This window comes from Copidosoma floridanum, unplaced genomic scaffold, assembly GCF_036245765.1.
Source record: "Copidosoma floridanum isolate Cflo_tuat_1 unplaced genomic scaffold, Cflo_Japanese_pri ptg000008l, whole genome shotgun sequence".
NCBI lineage: Eukaryota > Metazoa > Arthropoda > Insecta > Hymenoptera > Encyrtidae > Copidosoma > Copidosoma floridanum.
Genome location: NW_028321885.1, coordinates 1131586 through 1156239, shown reverse-complemented (window position 1 = coordinate 1156239; position 24654 = coordinate 1131586). Strand labels below are relative to the sequence as shown.

The 24654-nt window shown below is 35.0% G+C and overlaps 1 protein-coding gene and 1 pseudogene across 2 annotated transcripts in view; one reads left to right on the top strand and one right to left on the bottom strand.

Annotated features, from left to right (window-relative positions):
- The window catches only part of qless (decaprenyl diphosphate synthase subunit 1 qless), a 698431-nt gene that overhangs the window by 650077 nt on the left and 23700 nt on the right, over window positions 1–24654 (bottom strand). The window lies entirely within an intron of this gene.
- Window positions 2920–4120, top strand: LOC149375269 (uncharacterized; annotated as a pseudogene).

Below are 24654 nucleotides of genomic sequence, written 5' to 3'. Positions count from 1 at the left end.
TGCACTTTGCAGTTTATCACGAATTTTAGGTCCCATCGTGAGAAAACGAACAAAAAATGGAATAAAATTCGGATCTACTGTCCAAGACGTACAACAATCATTTTTTATTAACACTGAGGTACACTATTGTATTTTTTTTATTTTTACTTTTTTTATTGATTATCAAGGTATGTTTTAATGTAAATTATTTGTTTTAAATTGGAAATTATAACCCTACTATCATAAGTCAAAATATTTTTATATAAGTATAATATTTTTTTCGTCTCTCGGTCACATGGCTTAGCGTCCTAGAGCACAATTTGCACCCTATTCGCTCCGTGCATGACACGCAGCGCCGCCCTCGGTGTCAGAATCGCGCAATACCGTACCCCCGTGTGATTAAATCGTAACACTGTCGCTTATAGAAGAAAGTATTATTTATTGAATAAGACGTACATACTGCTATCGCGTAAACATCAGCACCCTAAAAAATGGATATGATTATCCAAACAGGCTTTAAAAGTATAAGTTGCAACATAGTTTTTAATAATGAAACGCTGAAAAAAGCTAAAAAATTAGTAGAGAGTGGGCACGTTGCCTACGTACAGGAATATGTAAATAAAGGAGTCGGTCATTTGATCAATTGCTATGTTGTGAGACAAACATCTGTCAGCTTAAATCCATACAAAGTAGAATTATCTGTAAGTACATTATTGCCTATGTTTGACAAATGTAGGTTATGGTAACATATACACAAACTGCCATCAGGACTGTAAAATTTTCATGATAATTTTACTTATAATCAATAATAATGATAACAAAATTTCCGTAGGTTAGGTACGAACTTTTGTCTCCTAACAGCCCTAATCCACAGCTCCTTCTGTTTTGTTTCATGGGGTCTACTTGGGAATTCATACAGCACCACCCCCTGCTTTTCTTTCTTGTTGCAATTAACAACGCAGCACTGTCTCGTACGCATTTCGTTACTTTGTAAACGTAAACACTGATTCAGATTATACAGCTAGCGGCAGCCTATGTCAACTGCTTGGAGTTCTTGCTCTCACGTATACAACATTACAGATAAGTATGTGTGTTGTGTACTATATGACAGATGATATTTAATAACCCATTATTTAAAATTTCGGGTGATTTGAAGTGCCTAGCAAAATTATTAATCCGTATTATAGACCCAGTTTGGCTAAATAACATTTTTTACCGTCTTCGATTCCTCAACTAACTACTTTAAATGAAACAATATCTTTTCTCATATAAGACAACGCTTACTGTACGATTCATGGGGGTACGGGTTCGCCAACTTTGCTCACCTACAGCGCTGCAGTCGTTTTTTTTATCCCCTCCAACCTGATGCACGGAGCGAATAATTATGATTTGCCTTAGGACGAGAATGAATTTGGACCCGGAGAGCCAAAATATCCATTTCCGCCCGTAGGTGCAACGTAACTAGCCAGCGTGAAGGGCGCCCATGGGCGCAAAACTGCATTTTGCGCCTTCGGTAAAGGTACTGATAGATTTCTTAACTAGGGTTCAAAGTACGATTTATGCGCCCGAATGGCGTGCTTGTTGTACTTTGGTGCCCGAGGTAAGAAAGTGATTTTTGTAAAGTACACAAAGTGTGCTCTCAGTAGAATAGTAGATTTCGTACCATGGGTGCAAATCATAAAATGCACGCCTGAAGGGGGGTGTTTTTTTATGTTCGCGCCTAAAGTGCGAACGACGCTTTTCTTTTCGAGGGCGCAAAGTGCTGTTTGCGCCCGTGGGCGTACTTTGGGCCCGCACAACACTTTGCCATCCGTATCTATCGTATTCAGGAAAGTACTGTCCTGCCCTAGAGCGAAAAGTGTTACAAGGGCCAAAATTGCCGCCCTAGGACGCGAAGGCTTCACTGCACTTTTCGTCCACGGTAAGAAAATAGTGTTTGTCAAATAAGCACCATCCAAGCGGTGATGGTGCTTATGCGACGAAAGCTACTATTTTTAACAGTAACGAAATTCATTCATTAAAAATTACACTTATACTTTTTTTGTATTAAACAGGGTAAGTAGTTAAAAAAATTTTTTATATTCTGTTGTTTAGAACAAAGCTGAGCTATTGAAGTACGAAGATTTACGAAAAAAACAATTGGCTGTTGGTCCTTATATAGCTGTTGTAGGAGATCTATCTTTTGAAGGAAATAATGATGCAGATATAGAAGTTTTATTGATTATTAATTCTGTGCACTTTGCAATTCCATCGAAAAAATTAATTGAAGCATTAGATTACTGCTACAAATCATTTACCGCTTTGAATTTAGATTATACTAAAGAATGTAAGCATATATGGGTGTTTTTTCAAAATTATATCTACAAAAATGATTTAGAGAATATGCAAGAGCTTACTATCGTTACTAAATTTGTAAATGATTTAAATGTCATTAAGAAACGTCACGAAAAGAATTGTGTCATCGTAGAAAATACGGATTAAATTATTTATTTTATTGTTCCTAGCGTTTCTAAACAAAAACTAAATTCAAACTTGTAAATGAAAAAAAATTCGTACACTTGTATAACAAGTAAATAAATAAATAAACAAGTAATTTTGTGCAAACGTGATAGATTTAGGAAAAGAATTAGTAAACTTTTCCTTAGCCTTGTACAATATTACGGTTATACCTAGAAATAGTGTGCAAGTGATCATGATGTCTATGACAACATTCATTACTGAGTCTTACAATAAACACATACAGCAAGAATTATAACTAAAGTTTTGGATGAAAATGCATTGAAAAAAGTACAAAATGTACTAAAATCAACGATATTTACATTTGATACATTTTCCACCGAAAAAAAACAGTTTTTTTTGTATAACAATAAAAACCTTTTTACACATCCCATCGAATATGGCATAGGTAAAAACTATGTTTATAAAAGTATTAAGGGAGAAATGGTTTTAATTCAAGAAGATGTTCACGCTCAATACATACCGTTAAAATGGTCTTTAAAGACTTATTTAAAAGTGCCTGGCATTTTTAAAATTCTTGTAAACTATATTAATTCTTTAAAAAATGAAACATAATAATAAGTTATTTAATTCAAGGAAACTTATGGAAATATTAGAGTAAAAATAATGAAGATAAACTTGTTCTGCCATTAATTGCATATCAGGATGATTTCGAAGCTGGAAATGCACTTGGTTTCCATTGCGGAAAAAACAAATTAGGTGGAGTTTACGTATCGATACCCTCCTTTCCTTCAGAAATTGTATCTCGTTTAGATAATATATTTTTAACTATGTTGTTTTATGCTAGTGATCGAAAAAGGTTTGGAAATAAAAAACTTTTTTAAATTTTTATTGACGAGCTAAACGATTCAAGTCAAAATGGTATTGAAATTTCTGTCAATAATAAAAATCATCTTGTATATTTTCAATTAGTACTTATAACCGGCGATAATTTGAGAATAAATGAGTTGTTTGGCTTCGTTGACAATTTTGTGCATGGTAGACCGTGTCGCGTTTGTAAAGCACCATCGGACATGATTAAATCTTTAACAAAAGAAGATTTATCTCTTTTGCGAACTTCCAATTCCTATGAAAAAGATGTTTTGCAGAACTGTTCATCTGAAACAGGAATCACAGAGATGTGTGTTTTTCATGACGTACAAGGTTTTCATGTGTGCAAAAATACAGTCATGGATTTAATGCACGATACCCTAGAGGGTACAGTGCATTATACAATGGTTGGCCTGCTACATGACTTTATTTACAAAAAAAATTATTCACTTTAGATTTCATGAATAATAGAATTCAGTCTTTTTCATACGGTGTAACTGACTCTCATAAGATACCTATCATTAAAAAAGATCATATAACAAAAAAACAAAAGCTCAAAATGTCAGCATCTGAAACCATGATTTTCTGCAGGTATTTTGGAGTATTAGTAGAAGATAAGGTACAGGAAAGCGACAAATCATGGAAATTTTATGTTTTATTAGCAAAAATAATGGCATTACTTTTGTCACCAAGATTTGTCGACGGTCATTTATTTGAACTTGATCTATTCATTCCTGAGTTTCTTTCCGATTATAAAAGGCTGTATGGCGATTTAAAATATAAGTTCCACAATTTTTCGCATTATATAGAGTAATGCTACAAAATGGCCCTATGATTGGTTTTTGGGCAATGAGATACGAGTCGTATCGCAGATTATTAAAATTAACAGCTACTACCTCATGCAATAAAATTAATTTAATAAAAACGATATGCATCAGAAGTCAGTTAAGACAAGCTTATACAAAAATTACGAAGACAATTGAATCGACTCTCATTACTTGTAATACCGAAATCTGTGAACATCAACTGAAAATGAAATATTTTCCAAAAACTGTTGAAACTATTTTTACAACAAAAATAATCGCGATTGGTGAGATCGAATATCGAGTAGGTCAAGTATTTTTCATTGAAATGGGCGATAATGACCTATTAGTCTTCGGAGAAACTTGCTATATATTTATACAAAATAACAGTGTATATTTCTTAATGCGTCGAATTATTAATCAGTATTTTGATGAGCACTTCAATGCGTATAATGTCATTGTTGGGGACAAAAAAGTGTTAGTCAATATGCGAGATTTAGTAAATATTCAACCATGTAATTTAGTTCACTTAGAGGAAAATCATTTTGTTTGTACTAAATACAAACTGTAAAATATTCAGTTTTGTTAATGAATATTGTTAAATTCAATATCTGTATACAATATTTTGTTTTAATTATTCAAAGAATTGGTGCCACATCTAACCACTTTAAATTAGCGATGATATAAGCAACGATATTCCGAAGCAGACACTGCTTTTTTGCATCATCGGTAGGACTATATAATTCCTTTGCAGTCGCCACTTTAGAGACTATGGCAGTTTCTGCCATAGTCGCTGATGCGCGCTGCTATACTGCTGCTACTAGAGCAAGTATAGTAGTAGGAAAGATAATCCGTGGTTGACGCTGCTCGACCAGTTTCTCAGTGCGTGCCACCGACTTGTCTGCTGCTTGCCTAAGGTGATTCCAAAACGTGAGCTTTCTATCCAGCGTCACCCCTAGGTATCTTACGGCATCCTTCGTGATTACTTCTACTTCTTATACCTTAACGGGGATGATGGTATCTATCTCTTTCCTCGTCAATAGTACCATCTCCGTCTTCTCTGTTGCAACTTTGAGTCCGTGGTTCTCCATCCATGGAGCCACTCTCCGCAAAACCTGGTTAAGTCGTATCTGGACAAATTCCATCGTGCGTTCAATGATCACTACAGTAGCGTCGTCCACGTATCCCACCAAGAACGTTCCGTCTGGCATTTCCTGGCAAAGTAGTCCCGTTCCAGAGATCGGGTCCAAGTATGGATCCCTAGAATGCCACTGCAGTTATTTTCTTCTGTGTTTCGCCTTCTAATGTCGTATAGGTCAAGAAGCGGTCCATGTAATAATCTCTAAATACTCTGAAGAGATAGTCTGGTATTTTGAATGTGTGTTTCAGAGCGTGAAGCATGTCCTTCTATCTTGCTGAGTTGAAAGCGTTCTTTACGTCCAAGGTCACCAGAAGAACGAGGGGTCTCGCTCCATGGCATATGTCTCGAGTGCTCTGAAGTTCCTTCTTGCCTTTATCGATCAGTACCACCCGTGCGTTTTTCCAGGGGGTTGGGAACAACTCCTTCCGCAAACATGCATTGTATAGGTTTAAGAGCAGCTGTGAGTCTTTTGCCACCACTGTCTTAATGACTTCTGCCGGTATACCATCTGGTCCAGGAGTATTTCCGTTTTTAAGCGATCCGGCTGCTAGCTCCAGTTCCTTCTGAGAAAAAAAACGTACATCTTCTATAAGCTCCAAGGCTGCTTGATCCTCGAATTCTGGATGCATCGGGAATAGCGTATCCACGATATGTCTCAGGTACCCGCGTCTTTATTTGCAGTTGGTGCAAGTCTTCCCAGTTTTCCCAACGCTATTTAGTATGCTCTGCCCCAGGGGTCGTTATTTACTTCCCAGCACAGAGTCTGCCAGCACTGCTCTTTGCTGTTCTTAATAGCAGCTCGCATCGTCTTTCTTGTAAGCTGGTACTAGGAGTACTTTTGTCCGGCCTCTGGTCTGTTTCTGGCCCTTTGATAGAGGCGTCTGTGTTTGAGACATTCGTTTATCGCTTTGAATAGCAGCAATGCCATTCTTAACTCTTTCCGCTAATCGTTCTGTGTCCAGCATCTCAACATGCCTTCCTATTTTGCATGCAATGCCTCTTCTGTTTATTGTATCAGTGATTTCGAAGACGATGTATTGGTGATTGCTACCATTTTCGTCCTCAATTACCTGCCATTCCTTTACTCTCAGCGCAAGGCTCTCCAAAACCAGCGAAATGTCTGGTATTGATTCGCCAAATCCCAGTCTTCGGAAAGTCGTGGTCCTTCCTTCGTTTACAACGACCAGTCCTAGCCTTACCACCACGTCTAGGACTGCCTGGCTCTTAGAATTTGTTGTAGACATTCCCCATTCTACTGCTCTTGCATTGAAGTCTCCAGCGTTCATAAGGTCACTTTCCATGCAATCCCTGATGGTATCTTCGAGGTAATTTATTCTTTTCCTGTATTCCTCGATACTAGTGTTGGGTGGAAAGTAGCAGCTGACATATGTAGTGCCTCCACCTTTCAACCAGACAAAATGTCTTTCCGATCCGCTTGCATCTTGGCGGATTTTGTCTGGTCTAGGAACTAAAATAGCCGACATGTTTGTTGCGATGCTGAGCCACTTGGGCGGCTTATAGTTCCTGTACTGCTAGCTCATTAACGGTACGTCTACCCTTCTATTACATAATATTCGTGGCAGAAGGGTATCTCCGTCAATAACCCCGTTCATGTTTCCTTGGAGAACTCTGGGCATTATGTCGGGTTTCTTTTTCTTCTGTCCAGGACCTGTCTAAAGGCTCTGCACACCCAGATTCAGGCACATGATTATAAAACTCTCCTCCATGCGCGGATTCACTGCAAGAATACATCGTGGTTCGCTTCTATCTCTACTTCTTCTCTATTCTCTACTTCTATCTCTACTTCTATCTCTACACGACACGTGGCAGTTACTGGTTGCTTTAATAATTAATATAGTAAAACAATAACACAAGAACCTATCTCCACACAACCAGGTCACATACTGAGAGCATTAGGTATTGACAAAATAAAATAATAACACAAGTTACCATCCCCAAACAAGACAAGGCGGTGACTGATTGCTTCAATTATAGATAAAATAAAATAATAACACGAGCTTCTATCCCCACACAACACGGGGCGCTTACTAGTTGCTTTAATAACTAAAAAAATAGAATAATAAGGCAAGTGTCTATCCCCGCACAACCTGGGTCGCTTACTGGTTAAGTCGGTTATTAATAAAATAAAATAATAACACAAGCGCCTATCTCAACACAACACAAGGCGCTTACTGGTTGCTTGAATAATTGATTAAATGAAAAAATAACACAACCGTTTAACCACAAACAACACGGGGCATTTACTGATTGCTTTAAATAATAATATAATAAAATAATAACACAAGCGCCTATCCTCACACTACTTGGAGCGCTTACTAGATGCTTAAATAATTGACAAAGTAAAATAATAACGCAAGCGCCTATCCCCATATAACCCGAGGCGTTAACTAGTTGCTTTAATTATTAATAAGATAAAATATTAACACAAGCAGCTCTCCCTCGGTTGTTTTATTAATTAATATTGTAAAAAAATAACGCAAGTGCCTTACTCTACACAACCAGGTCACCTTTTGGTTGCTTTAATTACAGATGAAATGAAATAATAACAGAAAAACCTATCCCCACACAACAAGGAGAGCTTACTGGTTGCTGTCATTATTAATAAAATAAAATAATGAGGCAACCGCTCATTCTCACACAACCCGGGGCGGTTACTGCTTCTTTTAACAATTTATGATTAATAAAATAATAAGACAAGGATTATTTCCACACGACCAGGCAGCATACTAATTGCTTCGATTATTGATAAAATTAAATAATAATACAAGCACCTATCGTCACACTACACAAAGCGCTTACTACTTGCTTTGATTATTAATAAAATAAAATCATAAGAAAACCGCCTTTCCCCACGAAACACTGGGCAAATAATAGTTCCTTTAATTAATCATAATTAGTAAAATAAGAACACAAGCACCTATTCGTAAATAACCAGGTCGCATAATGGTTGATTTATATAATTAAATATAATTAAATAATTACAAAGCGCCTATCCCAACACAACACGGAACGCATGCTAATTGCTTCAATTATTTATAAATGATAATAATAACGCAAGCGCTTATCTCCAAACGACACGGGCGCTAATAAGTTGGTTTAGATATTAATATATTAAAATCGTAACACAAGCGCCTATTCTCACAAAACCCAAAGCTTGTACTGGTTGCTTTAATTATTGATACAATGAAAGAATAACACAACCGTCTATTCCTACGCAACACGGCTCCCTTACTGGTTGCTTTAATTGTTAAAAAATAAAATATTAAGGCAAGCGCCCATCGTCACAAAACCTGGGTCGCTTACTAGTATCTTTAATTAATGATAAAATAAAATAATGAAGCAAGCGACTATCTCCACACAACAAGAGACCCTTACTGATTGCTTTAATCATTGATGAAATGAAAAAATAACACAACCGCCCATCTTCATACTACCCGAGTCACCTACTGGTTGCGTGTATTATTGATGAAATAAAATAATAACACAAGCGCCTATTCCCACACATACCCAAGCGTTAATTGGTTGCTTCAATTATTAATAGAATAAAATAACAACACAAGCGCCTATAACTACACAACACTGGGCACTTACTGGATGCTTTAATAATTATTAAAGTAAAATAATAACGCAAGCGCCCATACCCAGATCACCTGACGGGTTAACTAGTTGCTTTAATTATGATTAAGATAAAATAATAACACACGCATTTATCCCCAAACAACACAAGGCGCTTACTATTTGCTAAAATTATTGATAAAATAAAATAATAAGGCAAGCAACTATCCCTACAAAACCCGAGGCACTTACTGGTTCCTTTAATTATCTCTAATTACTAAAATATTAACACGAGCACCTATCATCACACAACTCGAGACGCTTACTGATTACTTTAATCATTAATGAAATGAAAAGATAACACAAGCGCCTATCTTGACAAAACCCAAGTCGTTTACTGGTTGCTATATTTATTGATAAGATAAAATGATAACTTAAGCACCTATTTCCACACAACTAAAAACACCAACTGGTTGCTTATATTATTGAAAAAATAAAATAATAACACAACCACCTTTTCCAACACATATCGGAACGCTAATTGGTTGCTTTAATTATTTATAGAATAAAATAATAACACAAGCACCTATTCCGACACAACACAGAGTGCTTAACAGTTGCTTTAATAATAAATATTGTGAAATAATAACGCAAATGCCTATCGCCACACAACCCAACGCAGTAACTAGTTGCTTCAAATATTAATAAGGTTTAATTATAACACAAACGACTACTCCCACACAAAACGAGGCGCTCACATGTTGCTACAATTATTGATAAAATTAAATAATGTGGCAACCGCCTATCCCTACACAACCCAGGGCAGTTACTGGTTCCTTTAACTTTTTATGTTTAGTAGATGAATAATACAAGCACCTATATCCACGCAACACAAGGCGCATACTGGTTGCTTTAATCATTGATAAAATAAAATGATGAGGCAAGTTCCTCTTCCCATAGAACCTAAGGCGCCTACTGGTTTCTTTCATTATTCATAATTACTAATATGATAACACAAGCGCTCATCTCCACACACCCAGGTCACATACTGGTTGCTTAAATTATTTATAAAATAAAATAATAACACAAGCACCTATTCCCGCGCAACAACGAAACGCTTACTACTTGCTTTAATTATTGATAAAAAAATGTAATAAAGAAAACGCCTACCTCCACACAACCCAGGGCAATTACTGGTTGCTTTAATTATTGATGATTTATGAAAAAATAACACAAGCGCCTATCCCCGCACAACCGGGTCGCATACTGATTGCTTCAATTATTAATAAAACATAATCATAACACAAGCACCTATTCCCGCGCAACAACGAAACGCTTACTAGTTGCTTTAATTATTGATAAAAGAATGTAATGAAGAAAACGCCTACCTCCACACAACCTAGGGCGATTACTGGTTTCTTTAATTATTGATAATTAATAAAAAAATAACACAAGCGACTATCCCCGCACAACCTGGGTCACTTACTGGTTGCGTCAATTAATAATCAAATAAAATAATAAAACAAGCGCCTATCCCCGCACAACACAAGGCGCTTACTGGTTGCTCAAATAATTGATTGAATGAAAAAATAACACAATTGTCTAACCCCACACAACACGGGGCCCTTACTGTTTGCTTTAAATGATAATATAATAAAATAATAACACAAGCGCCTATCCTTACACTACACGAAGCGCTTACTGGATGCTTGAATAAATAACAAAGTAAAATAATAACGCAAGCGCCTATCCCCATATAAATCGATGCATTAACTAGTTGCTCTAATTATAAATAAGATATAATATTAAAACAAACAGCTCTCTCTCAGTTGTTTAAATTATTAATATTGTAAAATAATAACGCAAGTGCCTTACTCTATACAACCAGGTCACTATTTAGTTGCTTTTATTATTGATGAAAAGAAATTATAACACAAAAAACTATTAACACACAACACGGCTCCCTTACTGGTTGCTTTAATTGTTGAAAAATAAAATATTAAGGCAAGCGCCTATCCTCACAAAACCTAGGTCGCTTACTAGAATCTTTAATTATTAATGAAATGAAATAATAAAGCAAGCGCCTAACTCAACACAACATGAGATACTTACTGATTGCTTTAATCATTCATGAAATAAAAAAATAACACAACCGCCTATCTTTATACAACCCAAGTCACCTACTGGTTGCGTCTATTATTGATTAAATATAGTAATAACACAAGCGCCTATTCCCACACATACCCAAGCGTTTATTGGTTGCTTAAATTATTAATAGAATGAAATAATAACACAATCGCCTATAACCACACTAAACGAGGCGCTCACTGATTGCTTCACTTATTAATAAAATAAAATAATGTGGCAACCGCCTATTCCCACACAATTCGGGTCAGTTACTGGTTTCTTCAACTCTTTATGATTAATAGAATAATAATACAAGCACCTATTCCCACACAAAACAAGGCGCATACTGGTTGGTTTAATTATTGATCAAATGAAATGATGAGGCAATTGCCTCTTCCCACAGAACCTAAGGCGCCTACTGGTTCCTTTTATTATTTATAATTACTAATATAATAACACAAGCGCTTATCACCACACAACCAGGTCACATACTAATTGCTTTAATTATTTATAAAATAAAATAATAACACAAGCGCTTATGTCCACACAACGAGGAGAACTTCCTGGTTGCTTTGATTATTGATAAAAGAATATAATGAGGAAAAAGCCTACTTCCAGACAACCCAGGGGGATTACTGGTTACTTTAATTATTGATGATCAATAAAAAAATAACAAAAGCGCCTATCTCCGCACAACTGGGTCGTATGCTGATTGCTTTAATTATTGATAAAACATAATAATAACACAAGCATTTATTCCCACGCAACAACGAGACGCTAACTGGTTGCTTTAATTATTGATAAAAGAATACAATGAGGAAAACGCCTTACTCCACACAACCCAGGGCGATTATTGGTTACTTTAATTATTGATGATTGATAAAATAATAACACAAGCTCCTATCCACGCACAACCTGGGTCGCTTACTGGTTGTGTCGATTATTAATAAAATAAAATAATAACACAAGCGCCTATCTCCACACAACAAGAGACCCTTACTGATCGCTTTAATCATTGATGAAATGAAAAAATAACACAACCGCCCATCTTCATACTACCCGAGTCACCTACTGGTTGCGTCTATTATTGATGAAATAAAATAATAACACAAGCGCCTATTCCCACACATACCCAAGCGTTAATTGGTTGCTTCAATTATTAATAGAATAAAATAATAACACAAGCGCCTATAACCACACAACACTGGGCACTTACTGGATGCTTTAATAATTATTAAAGTAAAATAATAACGCAAGCGCCCATACCCAGACCACCTGACGGGTTAACTAGTTGCTTTAATTATGATTAAGATAAAATAATAACACACGCATTTATCCCCAAACAACACAAGGCGCTTACTATTTGCTGAAATTATTGATAAAATAAAATAATAAGGCAAGCACCTATCCCTACAAAACCCGAGGCACTTACTGGTTCCTTTAATTATCTCTAATTACTAAAATATTAACACGAGCACCTATCATCACACAACTCGAGACGCTTACTGATTACTTTAATCATTAATGAAATAAAAAGATAACACAAGCGCCTATCTTGACAAAACCGAAGTCGTTTACTGGTTGCTATATTTATTGATAAGATAAAATAATAACTTAAGCACCTATTTCCACACAACTAGAAACACCAACTGGTTGCTTATATTATTGAAAAAATAAAATAATAACACAACTACCTTTTCCCACACATATCGGAACGCTAATTGGTTGCTTGAATTATTTATAGAATAAAATAATAACACAAGCACCTATTCCGACACAACACAGAGTGCTTAACAGTTGCTTTAATAATTAATGTTGTGAAATAATAACGCAAATGCCTATCGCCACACAACCCAACGCAGTAACTAGTTGCTTCAAATATTAATAAGGTTTAATTATAACACAAACGACTACTCCCACACAAAACGAGGCGCTCACATGTTGCTACAATTATTGATAAAATTAAATAATGTGGCAACCGCCTATCCCTACACAACCCAGGGCAGTTACTGGTTCCTTTAACTTTTTATGTTTGGTAGATAAATAATACAAGCACCTATATCCACGCATAACAAGGCGCATACTGGTTGCTTTAATTATTGATAAAATAAAATGATAAGGCAAGTTCCTCTTCCCATAGAACCTAAGGCGCCTACTGGTTTCTTTCATTATTCATAATTACTAATATGATAACACAAGCGCTCATCTCCACACACCCAGGTCACATACTGGTTGCTTAAATTATTTATAAAATAAAATAATAACACAAGCACCTATTCCCGCGCAACAACGAAACGCTTACTACTTGCTTTAATTATTGATAAAAAAATGTAATAAAGAAAACGCCTACCTCCACACAACCCAGGGCAATTACTGGTTGCTTTAATTATTGATGATTTATGAAAAAATAACACAAGCGCCTATCCCCGCACAACCGGGTCGCATACTGATTGCTTCAATTATTAATAAAACATAATCATAACACAAGCACCTATTCCCGCGCAACAACGAAACGCTTACTAGTTGCTTTAATTATTGATAAAAGAATGTAATGAAGAAAACGCCTACCTCCACACAACCTAGGGCGATTACTGGTTTCTTTAATTATTGATAATTAATAAAAAAATAACACAAGCGACTATCCCCGCACAACCTGGGTCACTTACTGGTTGCGTCAATTAATAATCAAATAAAATAATAAAACAAGCGCCTATCCCCGCACAACACAAGGCGCTTACTGGTTGCTCAAATAATTGATTGAATGAAAAAATAACACAATTGTCTAACCCCACACAACACGGGGCCCTTACTGTTTGCTTTAAATGATAATATAATAAAATAATAACACAAGCGCCTATCCTTACACTACACGAAGCGCTTACTGGATGCTTGAATAAATAACAAAGTAAAATAATAACGCAAGCGCCTATCCCCATATAAATCGATGCATTAACTAGTTGCTCTAATTATAAATAAGATATAATATTAAAACAAACAGCTCTCTCTCAGTTGTTTAAATTATTAATATTGTAAAATAATAACGCAAGTGCCTTACTCTATACAACCAGGTCACTATTTAGTTGCTTTTATTATTGATGAAAAGAAATTATAACACAAAAAACTATTAACACACAACACGGCTCCCTTACTGGTTGCTTTAATTGTTGAAAAATAAAATATTAAGGCAAGCGCCTATCCTCACAAAACCTAGGTCGCTTACTAGAATCTTTAATTATTAATGAAATGAAATAATAAAGCAAGCGCCTAACTCAACACAACATGAGATACTTACTGATTGCTTTAATCATTCATGAAATAAAAAAATAACACAACCGCCTATCTTTATACAACCCAAGTCACCTACTGGTTGCGTCTATTATTGATTAAATATAGTAATAACACAAGCGCCTATTCCCACACATACCCAAGCGTTTATTGGTTGCTTAAATTATTAATAGAATGAAATAATAACACAATCGCCTATAACCACACTAAACGAGGCGCTCACTGATTGCTTCACTTATTAATAAAATAAAATAATGTGGCAACCGCCTATTCCCACACAATTCGGGTCAGTTACTGGTTTCTTCAACTCTTTATGATTAATAGAATAATAATACAAGCACCTATTCCCACACAAAACAAGGCGCATACTGGTTGGTTTAATTATTGATCAAATGAAATGATGAGGCAATTGCCTCTTCCCACAGAACCTAAGGCGCCTACTGGTTCCTTTTATTATTTATAATTACTAATATAATAACACAAGCGCTTATCACCACACAACCAGGTCACATACTAATTGCTTTAATTATTTATAAAATAAAATAATAACACAAGCGCTTATGTCCACACAACGAGGAGAACTTCCTGGTTGCTTTGATTATTGATAAAAGAATATAATGAGGAAAAAGCCTACTTCCAGACAACCCAGGGGGATTACTGGTTACTTTAATTATTGATGATCAATAAAAAAATAACAAAAGCGCCTATCTCCGCACAACTGGGTCGTATGCTGATTGCTTTAATTATTGATAAAACATAATAATAACACAAGCATTTATTCCCACGCAACAACGAGACGCTAACTGGTTGCTTTAATTATTGATAAAAGAATACAATGAGGAAAACGCCTTACTCCACACAACCCAGGGCGATTATTGGTTACTTTAATTATTGATGATTGATAAAATAATAACACAAGCTCCTATCCACGCACAACCTGGGTCGCTTACTGGTTGTGTCGATTATTAATAAAATAAAATAATAACACAAGCGCCTATCTCCACACAACAAGAGACCCTTACTGATCGCTTTAATCATTGATGAAATGAAAAAATAACACAACCGCCCATCTTCATACTACCCGAGTCACCTACTGGTTGCGTCTATTATTGATGAAATAAAATAATAACACAAGCGCCTATTCCCACACATACCCAAGCGTTAATTGGTTGCTTCAATTATTAATAGAATAAAATAATAACACAAGCGCCTATAACCACACAACACTGGGCACTTACTGGATGCTTTAATAATTATTAAAGTAAAATAATAACGCAAGCGCCCATACCCAGACCACCTGACGGGTTAACTAGTTGCTTTAATTATGATTAAGATAAAATAATAACACACGCATTTATCCCCAAACAACACAAGGCGCTTACTATTTGCTGAAATTATTGATAAAATAAAATAATAAGGCAAGCACCTATCCCTACAAAACCCGAGGCACTTACTGGTTCCTTTAATTATCTCTAATTACTAAAATATTAACACGAGCACCTATCATCACACAACTCGAGACGCTTACTGATTACTTTAATCATTAATGAAATAAAAAGATAACACAAGCGCCTATCTTGACAAAACCGAAGTCGTTTACTGGTTGCTATATTTATTGATAAGATAAAATAATAACTTAAGCACCTATTTCCACACAACTAGAAACACCAACTGGTTGCTTATATTATTGAAAAAATAAAATAATAACACAACTACCTTTTCCCACACATATCGGAACGCTAATTGGTTGCTTGAATTATTTATAGAATAAAATAATAACACAAGCACCTATTCCGACACAACACAGAGTGCTTAACAGTTGCTTTAATAATTAATGTTGTGAAATAATAACGCAAATGCCTATCGCCACACAACCCAACGCAGTAACTAGTTGCTTCAAATATTAATAAGGTTTAATTATAACACAAACGACTACTCCCACACAAAACGAGGCGCTCACATGTTGCTACAATTATTGATAAAATTAAATAATGTGGCAACCGCCTATCCCTACACAACCCAGGGCAGTTACTGGTTCCTTTAACTTTTTATGTTTGGTAGATAAATAATACAAGCACCTATATCCACGCATAACAAGGCGCATACTGGTTGCTTTAATTATTGATAAAATAAAATGATAAGGCAAGTTCCTCTTCCCATAGAACCTAAGGCGCCTACTGGTTTCTTTCATTATTCATAATTACTAATATGATAACACAAGCGCTCATCTCCACACACCCAGGTCACATACTGGTTGCTTAAATTATTTATAAAATAAAATAATAACACAAGCACCTATTCCCGCGCAACAACAAAACGCTTACTACTTGCTTTAATTATTGATAAAAGAATGTAATAAAGAAAACGCCTTCCTCCACACAACCCAGGGCGATTACTGGTTGCTTTAATTATTGATGATTTATGAAAAAATAACACAAGCGCCTATCCCCGCACAACACAAGGCGCTTACTGGTTGCTCAAATAATTGATTGAATGAAAAAATAACACAATTGTCTAACCCCACACAACACGGGGCCCTTACTGTTTGCTTTAAATGATAATATAATAAAATAATAACACAAGCGCCTATCCTTACACTACACGAAGCGCTTACTGGATGCTTGAATAAATAACAAAGTAAAATAATAACGCAAGCGCCTATCCCCATATAAATCGATGCATTAACTAGTTGCTCTAATTATAAATAAGATATAATATTAAAACAAACAGCTCTCTCTCAGTTGTTTAAATTATTAATATTGTAAAATAATAACGCAAGTGCCTTACTCTATACGACCAGGTCACTATTTAGTTACTTTTATTATTGATGAAATGAAATTATAACACAAAAAACTATTAACACACAACACGGCTCCCTTACTGGTTGCTTTAATTGTTGAAAAATAAAATATTAAGGCAAGCGCCTATCCTCACAAAACCTGGGTCGCTTACTAGAATCTTCAATTATTAATAAAATGAAATAATAAAGCAAGCGCCTATCTTAACACAACATGAGATACTTACTGATTGCTTTAATCATTAATAAAATAAAAAAATAACACAACCGCCTATCTTCATACAACCCAAGTCACCTACTGGTTGCGTCTATTATTGATTAAATAAAGTAATAACACAAGCGCCTATTCCCACACATACCCAAGCGTTTATTGGTTGCTTAAATTATTAATAGAATGAAATAATAACACAATCGCCGATAACCACACTAAACGAGGCGCTCACTGATTGCTTCACTTATTGATAAAATAAAATAATGTGGCAACCACCTATTCCCACACAACCCGGGTCAGTTACTGGTTCCTTTAACTCTTTATGATTAATAGAATAATAATACAAGCACCTTTCCCCGCACAACACAAGGCGCATACTGGTTGCTTTAATTATTGATCAAATAAAATGATGAAGCAATTGCCTCTTCCCACAAAACCTAAGGCGCCTACTGGTTCCTTTTATTATTTATAATTACTAATATAATAACACAAGCGCTTATCACCACACAACCAGGTCACATACTAGTTGCTTTAATTATTTATAAAATAAAATAATAACACAAGCGCTTATGTCCACACAACTAGGGGAACTTCCTGGTTGCTTTGATTATTGATAAAAGAATATAATGAGGAAAATGCCTACTTCCAGACAACCCAGGGCGATTACTGGTTACTTTAATTATTGATGATCAATGAAAAAATAACAAAAGCGCCTATCCCCGCACAACTGAGTCGTATGCTGATTGCTTTAATTATTGATAAAACATAATAATAACACAAGCATTTATTCCCACGCAACAACGAGAAGCTAACTGGTTGCTTTAATTATTGATGAGAGAATATAATGAGGAAAACGCCTAACTCCACACAACCCAGGGCGATTATTGGTTACTTTAATTATTGATGATTGATAAAATAATAACACAAGCTCCTATCCACGCACAACCTGGGTCGCTTACTAGTCGTGTCGATTATTAATAAAATAAAATAATAACACAAGCGCCTATCTCCACACAACAAAAGGCGCTTACTGGTTGCTTCAATGATTGATTAAATGGAAAAATAACACAACTGTCTAACCCCACACAACACGGGGCCCTTACTTTTTCATTTAAATAATAATATAATAGAATAATAACACAAGCGCCTATCCTCATACTACACGAAGCGCTTACTGAATGCTTAAATAATTAACAAAGTAAAATAATAACGCAAGCGCCTACCCCACACCACCCGACGCGTTAACTAATTGCTTTAATTATGATTAGGATAAAATAATAACACAAGCATTTTTCCCCAAACAACACTAGGCGCTTAGTAGTTCCTAAAATTATTGATAAAATAAAATAATAAGGCAAGCACCTATCCCAACAAAACCTGAAGCGCTTACTATTTTCTTTAATTATCTATAATTACTAAAATATTAACACGAGCACCTATCACTACACAACTCGAGACTCTTACTAATTACTTTAATCATTAATGAAATAAAAGAATAACTCAAGCGCCTATCTTTACCGAACCCAAGTCGTTTACTGGTTGTTATATTTATTGATGAGATAAAATAATAACACAAGCACCTATTCCCACACAACCAGAGTCACCAACTGGTTGCTTATATCATTGAGAAAATAAAATAATAACACAAGCACCTTTTCCCTTACATATCGGAACGCTATTGAGTTGCTTTAATTATTGATAAGATGAAATGATGAGGCAAGTGCCTTTCCCCACAGAACCTGAGGCGCCTACTTGTTTTTTTTTTTTATTATTTATAATTACTAATATAATAACACAAGCACCTATTCCCGCGCAACAACGAAACGCTTACTGGTTGCTTTAATTATTTATAAAAGGATATAATGAGAAAAACGCCTACCTCCACACAACCCCGGGCGATTACTGGTTGCTTTAATAATTGATAATTAATAAAATAATAACACAAGCGCCTATCCCCGCACAACCTGGGTCGCTTACTGGTTGCGTAGATTATTAATAAAATAAAATAACAACACAAGCGACTATCTCCACACAACACAAGGCGCTTAAAGGTTGCTTAAATAATTTATTTAATGAAAAAATAACACAACCGTCCAACCCCACACATCACGGGGCCTTAACTGTTTGCTTTAAATAATAATATAATAAGATAATAACACAAGCGCCTATCCTCACACAACACGAAGCGCTTACTATATGCTTAAATGATTGATTTAATGAAAAAATAACACAACCGTCTATACCCACACAACACGGGGCCCTAACTGTTTGCTTAAAATAATAATATAATAAAATAATAACGCAAGCGCCTTACTCTTCACAACAAGGTCACCTTTTGGTTGCTTTAATTATTAATAAAATGAAATAATAACACAAAAACCTATCAACACACAAGACGGGGAGCTTACTGGTTGCTGTAATTATTAATAAGATAAAATTATGAGGCAACCACTTATTCTCACACAACCCAGGGCAGTTACTGCTTCTTTTAACTACTTGTAATTAATAAAATAATAACACAAGCATTTATTCCCACACGACCAGGCAGCATACTAATTGCTTCAATTATTGATAAAATAAAATAATAACACAAGCACCTATCCTCACACAACACAGAGCGCTTACTGGTTGCTTCAATTATTCATAAATGATAATAATAACGCAAGCGCTTATCTCCAAACGACACGGGCAATAATAAGTTGCTTTAAATATTAATAAAATAGAATAATAACACAAGCGCCTATTCTCACACAACCCAAAGCTTGTACTGGTTGCTTTAATTATTAATACAATGAAAAAATAACACAACTGTCTATTCCTACACAACACGGCTTCCTTACTTGTTGCTTTAATTGTTGAAAAGAAAATATTAAGGCAAGCGCCCATCCTTACAAAACCTGGGTCACTTACTAGTATTTTTAATTATTGATAAAATAAAAAAATAAAGCAAGCGCCTACCTCCACACAACAAGAGACACTTACTGATTGCTTTAATCATTGATTTAATAAAAAAATAACACAACCACCTATCTTTATACAACCCGAGTCACCTACTGGTTGCGTCTATTATTGATAAAATGAAATAATAACACAAGCGCCTATTCAACACATACCCAAGCGTCAATTGGTTGCTTTAATTATTAATAGAATAAAATAATAACACAAGCGCCTATAACCACACAACACTGGGCACTTACTGAATGCTTTAATAATTATTTAAATTAAATAAGAACGCAAGCGCCCATCCCCACACCACCTGACGCGTTAACTAGTTGCTTTAATTATGATTAAGATATAATAATAACACAAGCATTTCTCCCCAAACAACACGAGGCGCTTACTAGTTGCTAAAATTATTGATAAAATGAAATAATAAGGCAAGCACCTATTTCTACAAAACCCAAGGCGCTTACTGGTTCCTTTAATTATCTATAATTACTAAAATATTAACGCAAGCACCAATCACCACACATCTCGGGACGCTTACTAATGACTTAAATCATTAATAAAATAAAAATAACACAAGTGCTTATCTTTACAAAACCCAAGTCGTTTACTGGTTGCTATATTTATTGATAAAAAAAAATAATAACACAAGCACCTATTTCCACACAACCAGAGTCACCAACTAGTTGCTTATATTATTAGAAAAATAAAATAATAACACAAGCACCTTTACTCACACATATCGAAACGCTAATTGGTTGCTTTAATTATTTATGAAATAAAATAATAACACAAGCACCTATACCTACAAAACACAGGGTGCTTAACAGTTGCTTTAATAATTAATATTGTAATTAATAACGTAAATGCCTATCGCCACGCAACCTGACGCAGTAACTAGTTGCTTCAATTATTAATAAGATGAAATTATAACACAAACAACTATTCCCACACAAAACGAAGCGCTCACTGGTTGATTGAATTATTGACAAAATAAAACAATGTGGCAACCGCCTATCCCCACACAAGCCGGGGCAGTTACTGGTTCCTTTAACTATTTATGATTAATAGAATAATAATACAAGCACCTATCCCTACACAACACAAGGCACATACTGGTTGCTTTAATTATTGATCAAATGAAATGATGAGGCAATTGCCTTTTCCCACAGAACCTGAGGCACCTACTAGTTCCTTTTATTATTTATAATTACTAATACAATAACACAATCGCTTATCTTCACACAACCAGGTCACATACTGGTTGCTTCAATTATTTATAAAATAAAATAATAACACAAGCGCCTATGTCTACACAACAAGGGGCGCTTACTGGTTGCTATAATTATTGATAAAAGAATATAATGAGAAAAACGCCAACCTCCACACAACCCAGGGCAATTACTTGTTTCTTCAATTATTGATGATTAATAAAAAAATAACACAAGCGCCTATCCTTGCACAACCAGGTCTCATACTGATTGCTTTAATTATTGAAAAAACATAATAATAACACAAGCACCTATTTCCGCGCAACAACAGAACGGCTACTGGTTGCTTTAATTATTAATGAATAATAATAATAACGCAAGCACCTACCTTTACTTGACACGGGGCAGTTACTGGTTTCTTTAATTATCGATAAAAAAAAAATAATAACACAAACGCCCTTCCCTACGCAACACAGGGCGCTAACTGGTTTTCTTTAATGATTAATAGAGTAAGAAAATAACACAAGCGCCTATCTATACAAAACAAGGTCATATACTGGTTGCTTCGAGTATTATTACAATAAAATAATAACACAAGCCCTAAACCACATACATCCCGGGGCGTTTACTGGTTGCTTGAATTATTAATAATATAAAATAATAACATAAGCGCCTATCCCTTTACAACCCGGGTCGCCTACTAATTGCTTTCATTATTAATAAAATAAGATAACAACGCAAGCCCCTATCTCCACACATCACGAAGGGATCACTGATTGCTTTGATCATTGGTAAAATGAAAGAGTAACACAAGCACCCATACCCATACAAGACGGGGCACTGACTAGTTGCTTCAATTATCGATAAAATAAAATTATAACAAAAGCGCCTATCTCCACACAACACAAGGCGCTTAATAGTTGCTTAAATAATTTATTTGATGGAAAAATAACACAACCGTCCAACCTCACACAACACGGGGCCCTAACTGTTTGCTTCAAATAATAATATAATAAAATAATAACACAAGCGCCTATCCTCACACTACACGAAGCGCTTACTGGATGCTTAAATGATTGATTTAATAAAAAAATAACACAACCGTCTAACTCCACACAACACGGGGCCCTAACTGTTTGCATTAAATAATAATATAATAAAATAATAACGCAAGCGCCTATACCCATACAACCCAGGGCGTTAACTAGTTGCTTTAATTATCAATAAGATATAATATTAATACAATCAGCTCTCTTTCGGTTGTTTTAATAATTAATATTTTAAAATAATAACGCAAGTGCCTTACTCTACACAACCAGGTCACCTTTTGGTTGCTTTAATTATTAATAAAATGTAATATTAACACAAAAACCTATCAACACACAACACAGGGAGCTTACTGGTTGATGTAATTATTAATAAAATAAAATAATGAAGCAACCGCTCATTCCTAAAAAACCCGGGGCAGTTACTGCTTCTTTCACCTATTTATGATTAATAAAATAATAACACAAGCATTTATCCCCACACGACTAGGCAGCATACTAATGGCTTTCATTATTAATAAAATAAAATAATAACACAAACGCCTATCCTCACACAACACAGAGCGCTGACTGGTTGCTTTGATTTTTAATAAAATAAAATCATAAGAAAACCACTTTTCCCTACGAAACACCGGGCGAATACTGAATCCTTTAATTATTTATAATTAATAAAATTATAACACAAGCATTTATCCCCACACGACCAGGCACCATACTAATTGCTTCAATTATTGATAAAATTAAATAATTAAACAATCGCCTATCCTCACACAACACAAAGCGCTTACTGGTTGCTTCAATTATTTATAAATGATAATAATAACGCAAGCGCTTATCTTCAAACGACAAGCGCGATAATAAGTTGCTTTAAATATTAATAAAATAAAATAATAACACAAGCGCCTATTCTCACACAACCCAAAGCTTGTACTGGTTGCTTTAATTATTGATACAATGAAGATATAACACAACTGTCTATCCCTACACAACAGAGCTCCCTTACTGGTTGCTTTAATTGTTAAAAAATAAAATATTAAGGCAAGTGACTATCCTCACAAAACCTGGGTCGCTTACTAGTATCTTTAATTAATGATAAAATAAAATAATAAAGCAAGCGACTATCTCCACACAACAAGAGACCCTTACTGATTGCTTTAATCATTTATGAAATGAAAAAATAACACAACCGCCTATCTTCATACTACCCGAGTCACCTACTGGTTGCGTCTATTATTAATGAAATAAAATAATAACACAAGCGCCTATTCCCACACATACCCAAGCGTTAATTGGTTGCTTCAATTATTAATAGAATAAAATAATAACACAAGCGCCTATAACAACACAACACTGGGCACTTACTGGATGCTTTAATAATTATTAAAGTTAAATAATAACGCAAGCGCCCATACCCAGAGCACCTGACGGGTTAACTAGTTGCTTTAATTATGATTAAGATAAAATAATAACACACGCATTTATCCCCAAACAACACAAGGCGCTTACTATTTGCTAAAATTATTGATAAAATAAAATAATAAGGCAAGCACCTATCCCTACAAAACCCGAGGCACTTACTGGTTCCTTTAATTATCTCTAATTACTAAAATATTAACACGAGCACCTATCATCACACAACTCGAGACGCTTACTGATTACTTTAATCATTAATGAAATAAAAAAATAACACAAGCGCCTATCTTGACAAAACCCAAGTCGTTTACTGGTTGCTACATTTATTGATAAGATAAAATAATAACTTAAGCACCTATTTCCACACAACTAGAAACACCAACTGGTTGCTTATATTATTGAAAAAATAAAATAATAACACAACCACCTTTTCCAACACATATCGGAACGCTAATTGGTTGCTTTAATTATTTATAGAATAAAATAATAACACAAGCACCTATTCCGACACAACACAGAGTGCTTAACAGTTGCTTTAATAATTAATATTGTAAAATAATAACGCAAATGCCTATCGCCACACAACCCAACGCAGTAACTAGTTGCTTCAAATATTAATAAGGTTAAATTATAACACAAACGACTACTCCCACACAAAACGAGGCGCTCACATGTTGCTACAATTATTGATAAAATTAAATAATGTGGCAACCGCCTATCCCTACACAACCCAGGGCAGTTACTGGTTCCTTTAACTTTTTATGTTTAGTAGATGAATAATACAAGCACCTA